Below are 8,308 nucleotides of genomic sequence, written 5' to 3' on the forward strand. Positions count from 1 at the left end.
TAAAGAACCAGAGAGGCAAACGGCTGCTCCAGGTCAGAGCCCCAGACATCCCTCAGAAATGATGAGCTGCATGCCATTCTAGGGGGTGCCCCTGAAACAACCCCACCCGTTGCTTCCCTCCTCCCCCACCCCTCCTGGGCTACTCTGGCAGTTATCCCCCTATTTGTGTGATGAAGTAATAAAGAATGCAGGAATTTGAAACAACACTGACTTTATTGCCTCTGCAAGTAGAGCTCAAAGCGGGGAGGGGAGGGCAGCCTCCAGCTGCTGTGATATTCCAGGCAGGACTGAATCTCCATTAGACAAAGCTTAAAGAAGAGAATGACCTGGAGTCATTCCTATTTTTGCCCAGGCACCCCCGGCCGACCTCACCGAAGCCAGCCAGGAGCACTCACGGTACGACGATGACGGATACCAGCCCTACTGTACCGTCTGCCATCTGGAAGGGAAGGGAAGGGATGGCGATGCTGCTCTGCAGCACCGCGTCTGCCAGGAGCATCCAGTAGACATACGGTGACATTGAAAAAAGGCGAGAAACGATTTTTTTTCCCTTTGCTTTCACGGGGGTGGGGGTGGGGGGGAACGACATATACCCTGAACCACCCGCAACAATGTGACCCTTCAGGCTTTGGGAACTCAGCCAAGAATTCAAATGGTTTTCGCAGAGTGCAGGAACTGTGGGATAGCTACAGTCGTCAGTCGTCCCTCCCTCCGTGAGCGTCCATTTCATTCTTTGTCTTTCTGGTACGCTTGTCTCAGCTCCTTAAGTTTCAGCACTGTGTTGAGTCCCTGTTGTGGCCTCTGTCCATCATAGCCTTGGAGATTTTTTTCAACTTTTTGGCATTTTGTCTTTTGTAACGGAGTTCTGATAGAACAGATTCATCTCCCCATACAGAGATCAGCTTCAGTATCTCCCATACGGTCCATGCTGGAGCTCTTTTTTGATTCTGGGACTGCATGGTCACCTGTGCTGATGAGCTCTCCAAGCTGGGCAAACAGGAAATTAAATTCAAAAGTTCGTGGGGCTTTTCCTGTCTACCTGGCCAGTGCATCCGAGTTCAGATTGCTGTCCAGAGCGGTCACAATGGTGCACTGTGGGATAGCGCCCGGTGGCCAATACCATCAAATTGCAGCCACACTAACCCTAATCCGAAATAGCAATACCGATTTCAGGGCTACTCCCCTCGTCGGGGAGGAGTACAGATACCGGTATTAAGAGCCCTTTATAGCGATATAAAGGGCTTTGTTGTGTGGACGGGAGCAGGGTTAATGCGATTTAACGCTGCTAAATTGGATATAAACTCGTAGTGTTGACCAGGCCAGAGAGAGCAGCAAGTTTCCCCTATTGTTTCCCGCTCTTGTTTTCTTGACTAGTTTCTCCTCTGCACCAACTTGCTCTTTTGCTTTGTGAGCCTGGCTAGCTCAGTTGGCAGAGCATCAAACTTTTAATCTGAGGGTCCAGGGTTCAAGTCCCTGGTCAGGTGATAAACAACTCACCAAGATCTTTAGCTGTCTTGCTGGAGTCCTCTTTGATGTTGTTTTCTCTCTGCAGGATTTTCCCTTTCCTCAGAGGGGCCTTTTTGTGTGGGGGTTTGAAGGGGCAACTCCCTGACAGCCCCTCTGTCCTTGCAGCCTGGAGGAATAAAGGCCTCTGGGCATAGAGCATGTTCCTTCCCTGCACACACACACACGTACAAACACACAGAATATCCCTAAGGAATTAGAATCTCCTGCTGCCTTCCCCTGTCCTGCTGGATCCCCAAATGAGGATGCTCTTCAGCCTAAACCCACATCCCCTCTTTTCCCAGTGCCCCTCAATCCCAACCCTCAGTCCCTCCTATGATCACTGCTCCTCACTCCCAACCAGAGCCTGCTCCTCTTCACCCTTCTCCTCTGTCCCAACCCACAGCCCCCTCCTATTCCCAGTGCCCCTCAATCCCAACCCACAGCCCCCTCCTATTCCCAGTGCCCCTCAATCCCAACCCACAGGCCCCTTCTCCTCACGCTGCTCCTCAATCCCAACCCACGGCTCCCTCCTTCCCTCCAGCAGCAGGTGCTTCAAACCCCCTGAGGGAGATTTTCTTGCAAGGTTTTGTGTATGAGTCTGCATGTGGATTTTACAGGATGTTGGAAATAGGTTGGGTTGCTTGCCGAAATGATCACTTTTGGCTGGTGTTGGATTGCCAGTCTCCATGTTACAGGGTCAGGAGAAATAAAGGGTTGTTATCCTTGTTGTGTGAACCAAGGGCAGCACAACTGTGCTTGGCAGACCCCGACTGAGGGACTCACCCTCAATTCAATAGCACTTGCTAGGTAAGGGACAGGGGTTCCAAAGCCAAGTGGGCAGGGGTCTGGGTCCCAATACTAAAATTTAGGTTTTAGACCAACTTTAGGACAGGGGGGCTGTGGAGGGATAAGTGAGTCCCTAGATAACATAGTGACTACGGTGCCTTCTTATTTTCCCCCTTTTCCACCCAGGATGGCAGGTGAACTCTACAGAGGCACCTCTGGGCTTGCTCTGACTAAGGACAACAGCTGTGAGTGGGGTGGGAGAGGGGATGGCTCATGTTAAAGGACGTTTGGTTGCTGGACTTACGAACCGTAGGGAGAAGGACACTGCCCAGCTTATTCGGGAGTGGGTCTTTCCCTCGTGTTTTATGTTTATGTGTTGGGGCTGCTGACATGACTTCTGCTAACCCTGGGCTTACATTGCAGTGTAGACATACCCTGAGAGGGCATCTATACTGTGACAAAATCCCGCTGGCCCGGCTGATCTGATTTGGGCTCCTGGGGCTCAGACTGGAGCCCAGGCTCGGCGACCCTCACCCCTCATGGGGTCTTGGAGGCTGGGCTGAAGCCCAAGTCTCTATGCTGTAATTTTATAATCCTGCAGCACAAGCCCCACAAGCCTGAATCAACTGACCCAGGGTTTGAGAATAGTGACTTGGGTGTGTTAATGGCAGTGTAGACATAATGCTAGGCTGTGTCCACACTGCAATGAAACACCCACGGCTGTCCCGTGCCAGTGCAGGCTCCCAGGCCAGGGCCGTGGGGTGGTAAATTTGCACTGTAGTCATCTCGGCTCTAGCTCAATACTGGGCTCTGGGAGCCCTCAAGGTTGGGAGGGTGTTTTGCAAGCGAAAAAGGTAAAATGGCAGTGGAGTATTACCCTGGACTCAATGGCATTTCTCCATTGGTCTGTCTGCTTTGGGGCAGGGACAATAACACGTCCTGCTGCTTTTGTTATTTCAAAGGGCAGTTTAGGATTTTCATTCTCACACACGGTGCACAAAGCAGGACTCAACCCTCGGTGCAAACTAAATGAGCTGCCCACAGATTCTGGCAGCCACAATGAGCCATTTGGTGTGAGAGTCCAGACCTGCCCCGTCCCAGATTGAAGGGGTAATAGGGCTGGACCACTGACCTGTCAGCTCTTAACTCCCCAACTTTCAGAAACTCTATCATCAGTGCCTGTGAGTGTAATTTAAACCATAAAAACAGCTGTACTGGGCTCAACCAAAGGCCCACCTAACTCTGTGTTTTGTCAGTAGCCCATACCAGGTGCCCCAAGAGTGACTCAACCTGGGACCACTAGGAGTCAAAACCAGGATCTCCTGTTTATAAGGCAGGTGCTTTAGCCAGCTAAACCATGGTGCCTACCTATAACTAAGACACAGTGTTTGCCCACACCTGACTCCCTGCCATCCCCACCGGGGCCTGAAAAGCTTTGCATGTGTTTGGATTCTGCAAAGCAGAGGAGCAGGTGAGCTTTTCCTTGCAAGCTGTGTGTGTGTGTGTGAATCTTTGGCCAGGTCTGCACTACAAAGTTATTTCAGCATCATTATATTGCTCAGGTGTGTGAAAAACACACAACGCTCCCTCGGTTGGCAGCTTGTGGCTGGTGCACACACTGCAATACCACGTCTGGTGTCAAAACTGCCCTGTTTTGCTTACAAAATAAAAACACGAGAGGTCTAGAGCTTTTGGCAGCAAACTTCAAGTGACAAATTGTCAGTGTAAATGCTGCTGGTCATTATATCACCATAACTGGCCTCCACCAGTATCCCACAATGCCCGCTGTGAACTCGCCTGCCCTGTATTTCTGCTACGGAGGCTGGGTCCCTCCCCTTTCATAGCTCCAGAAAGTTCTGACAGCTGAGCCACTATCTACACTGGGATTAGGTTGATAGAACTGCATTGCCAGCCTAAGTAATGTAATTACACCAACCTAATTTCATAGTGTAGACCTGTCCAAAGAATCACACACACACCTTGGGAGCAAAACTTCACCTGCTCCTCTGCTTTACAGAATCCAAACCTGAGCAAAGTTTGTCAAGGTCCAGTGGGCATTGGCAGAGAGTGAAGTGTGGGCAAACACAATGTTTCAAGCAACAACCGGTGCCATGGCTTACCTGGTTAAAGTTCCTGTTTTGTAAACAAGAGATTCTGGGTTCAACTCCTAGTCGTGGCTTTTGGGGCACCTGGTATTGCCTACTGTCAGAAGACAAGATTCTGAGCTCAATGGACTCCTATGCTGCTTGTGCGCACTGCTCTCTGTCCCCTCACTTGCCCTTACGGTCATTACAGAGTGGCAAGGCAGAGCCCTCCCATTTTTAAAAGTCCTGGGGTGTTGTTCCCCCCTGTTCAGGCACCCCTGGGGCCCTGCACTTCACACAGCTCTCCCTGATTTCAGCTGTTAGTGAGGGAGCCTCACTGCTAGCGCAGACTGGGCAGTTTCTTGCATGAGAGACACTGTCCCAAAGCAGGACTAATGCTTAGAGCTGGTTATCAGTGATTTCAGATCTGTTGGTCTGCAGCAAGACTCTCCATTGAGTCTTAACCAGCTCTGTTATTACACAGGGAAGAACAAAACGGTCAAATGGGGCCTGGAACCCTTAAGAAGAATCCACCCCAACAAGTACCAACACTTCTCGCTACCTGTTCTTAGCTCCACTGAAAATGTTTTAGGGTCACTCCCTGCCTGTATCAACCTAGGGGTCTCAGAGAATGCTAATTAATATGTGCTTCAGTGGTGCAATTGGTTAGCGCACAGTACTTATAGGGCTGTGTTGAGAGAAGCTATGCTGAGGTTGTGAGTTCAAGCCTCACCTGACATGCTAGTTTTCATTAACTAATTGGCATCACCCCATTATTTGGCCCTGTGGAATGTAGAATTCCAGCCCAGGGGAGCCTGAGAAGGGGAAGAGTCAATAATGCCCTCTTCATTATTACCTCCTCTCCAGAGCGCAGGTCAGAATCTACAATCCTTTCTCCCCTACCAGCCCCTGTGCCAGGATCCCTCAAGCAGAGCATGGAGTCCTGCCCCTGGCATCTGTGTTATTGATAAACACTAAGTGACGGGGACAAAACACTCAAATCCCACCTGCTGAGGAGCCAGGTTTGCTCTTCAAATTCTGTTGTTGGTACATTTCCAGGCCTGGGAATGTCCCACAACAGCATTTAATGGGAAGCTGCCTGCAGAACAGTTACACTGCACAGAGCTCCTGTGGAGGAGGGGTGGGAATTAGTAACATTTTGAGGATCGTTTGGGAAATGAGCCTTTGCTGACAAGGTTTGTCTCTGTTCATATTTCATCTTCAGGTGTTATGTTGAGCGATCTTTAGTATATTTTTGGGAGGTTAATAACTATCTCCTCAACTTTATTTACTCAACTTAAAAATTGGTGTCACCTGATTTTTGCATCTCCCTGTGAAAATGCAACTGACACGCGTGGCTTTCTACAGGGGGACATGATGTTATAGTTGGGGAATTCAGTCTCTGTACTTCTGGGGGGGGTGTTGCTTTTTTACAGCTGCCTCACTGCCAGGCACACTGGGCTGTTAGCTGCACCCAGTGTCCTAGCCAGGGGCCCCTGCTGAACCCTGGGCGGCTGCACTGCCGTGCTGGGGTGACTCTGCAGGGGGGAGAAGCTGCTGTGGAGCAATGTAGAGTAGGTGCAGGAAGGAGACGGGGTCACTATTCACATTCTGAACTGCACAATTTTCCAATAGATTCATAGACTTAAGGTCAGAAGGGACCATTATGATCATCTAGTCTGACCTCCTGCACAATGCAGGCCACAGAATCTCACCCATCGACTCCTGTAACAAACCCCTAACCTATGTCTGAGTTATTGAAGTCCTCAAATGGTGGCTTAAAGACCTCAAGGTGCAGGGAATCCTCCAGCAAGTGACCCGAGCCCCACGCTGCAGAGGAAGGCGAATGTCCGAGAACAATTCTAGGGGCAGGTGAATGCAGAGCAGTGACACTGGAGATGCCCAGACCTCCAGTGGGGGCAGCGTGGAAATTAATAATGGGAAGATCATTTGTGAAATTAGTCGTCACTGAGAAGATTTGCCTCTGTTCCTATTTCACGCTGTGGTGTTAGTTAGAGGAATCAGTACAGATTTTTTACTATATTGATTAAACACTTAATTTTATTTACCCAAGCCAAAAACTTAGTGTCACTTATTTTTTCTCTGTCCTAGCAAGAATGAATTGAATTTCATGACTTTCTGGAAAGTGCAGCGAGTTTAAATGTGGGGAATTCAGTCTCTGTGTTTGTGAGCTGATGTTTTCCTCTCACAGGTCAGTGCCTGCACTGAAATACCAAGAGGGATCTAAGGGCTGGTGTATGCTGGGCACTTAACTGGCAGAGCGACGTCTCTCAGGGTGTGACACCCCCCCAAACCCATCTAGTTAAGGTGACCTAAGCCCTGGTTAGATAGTGCTAAAGAAAAGGAAGAATTGTTCTGTCCACGTAGCTATTACAGGGATGGGAAAACTCCTCCACTCACTGTCTACTCCAAAGTGCTATAGCGGTGCCACTGCAGTGTTTTAAGTGTAGACAGAGTGAAACTAGATCTGGCTCCAGTTTGCACTGTGGATGCTCAGGCACTAAGTCTACAATAATAACAACAGTGCAGCGCTTGCGCAGTTGGCAGGATTCCAACCTGCGCAGGGAGACCCCAATGGATTTCTAGTCCATCGCCTTAACCACTCGGCCACAACTACTTGAGCTACAGCTGTTTCACTACATGATGATTCTGTTCTCACTGAATTGTCACTTCAAATTGTTTGCTCAGACCAGCTCCCCCAGCACACTCATGGCTGCGTTAGTGTAAGAGTGTCCTTGGCTGAACAGCGAGAATTCCTGCCCATTTCCCTTCCGGCTGGAGCAGGATTAGAGTGTGTTTGTTGCTGACACACTCTAATGACATTGCTGAAGATTGTTGTTCATTCCCCACACTGACAATTCAGACAGTCCCTTTCCTAGTCAAATCTCCAGCACATCGTTCCAATAGCAGGGGGCAGGATTTCTCTGGGGCACTGAGGGCTGGTGCGTGAATTCAGTCTTGCATTCCACCCTTGATGTTTCCTGGACTAACAACAGCAGCAGAAAGAAAGAGCTGAGCCAATATCTCCCTGGCAGGGATGCAGGTGCCACGTCCCCTCTGTCTGACCATCGCCATTGCAGGAGAGAAGGGGTCACTGGAATTGAATGCCCTGGCTCAGACAAGAGACAGAGGGAGGTTTTGCTGTTCATGGATCTGTGCAAAGGAAATTTTGTCTCTGTGTGAAACTGAGGTCAGAAATGAAACATCCACATGGTGGCCCAGTGCTCTAGGGAATGTGGGTGAAGGACTCGGGCTGAGAAATGATTTAACAGGGGTTTGTTTCAATTTATTGCCCTGATTAAAATCTATGGCTAAAAGGCAGCCACTGTTGTTAGTACTTGTACCTGTGTAGGGACACCCCAGTGGGTGTCAAGTCCACTGCCTTCACCAGGGGCAGTCGATTATTTTATCAAGGTACAAATTTCTTGGTCAAGGCCTAGACTTCAGAGAAAACAATACACTGCTGATAAGAAGAAGTACATAAAAAGATTTTGCAGCCACCTTGGGCATAACTATGATGTGTCGTGTTTCACTCTTTATACCTGGCACCACCTCCTTTCACTTTAGCCTTGTAGTTGACCAAGGGCAAAGCTGAACATCTCCTCAGATACCAGGGAGTGTTTATGTCCATTCCTGCGAGCTACACAGGGGTTTGATGTTGCTGTTTTAATCCTCCGGGATAAGGAACAATTCAGGCTGTCACTGATCTGAAGGAGGAAGATCAGTTTTTGACAGGGAGAGGGACGCCTCCTCTTAAAGGTGTTTGTCTGGCTCGCAGTCCTGGTCCCGAGGTCTCGCACGTGGGACTCCAGCAGTTTTGGGACCGGGTCACTCCCTTGGCCCCACCTGCTGCCCCCAGGTGCTGCCCCCCCAGGGGCCCCGTCAGTGCAGCGGAGCTGAGCAGCATCTGC

At 49.7% G+C, this 8,308-nt stretch overlaps 2 non-coding genes across 2 annotated transcripts; one reads left to right on the forward strand and one right to left on the reverse strand.

Moving 5' to 3' along the window:
* The first annotated feature begins 1,411 nt into the window (after window positions 1-1,411).
* Window positions 1,412-1,484, forward strand: TRNAK-UUU. The gene has a single exon. It is a non-coding gene; the product is annotated as a tRNA-Lys (tRNA).
* Window positions 1,485-6,932: 5,448 nt separating this feature from the next.
* TRNAS-AGA lies at window positions 6,933-7,014 on the reverse strand. The gene has a single exon. It is a non-coding gene; the product is annotated as a tRNA-Ser (tRNA).
* Between the last annotated feature and the right edge of the window lie 1,294 nt (window positions 7,015-8,308).

The sequence above is a fragment of the Mauremys mutica genome, unplaced genomic scaffold (assembly GCF_020497125.1).
Source record: "Mauremys mutica isolate MM-2020 ecotype Southern unplaced genomic scaffold, ASM2049712v1 000484F_np12_subseq_1:71573_obj, whole genome shotgun sequence".
Classification (NCBI taxonomy): Eukaryota; Metazoa; Chordata; order Testudines; family Geoemydidae; genus Mauremys; species Mauremys mutica.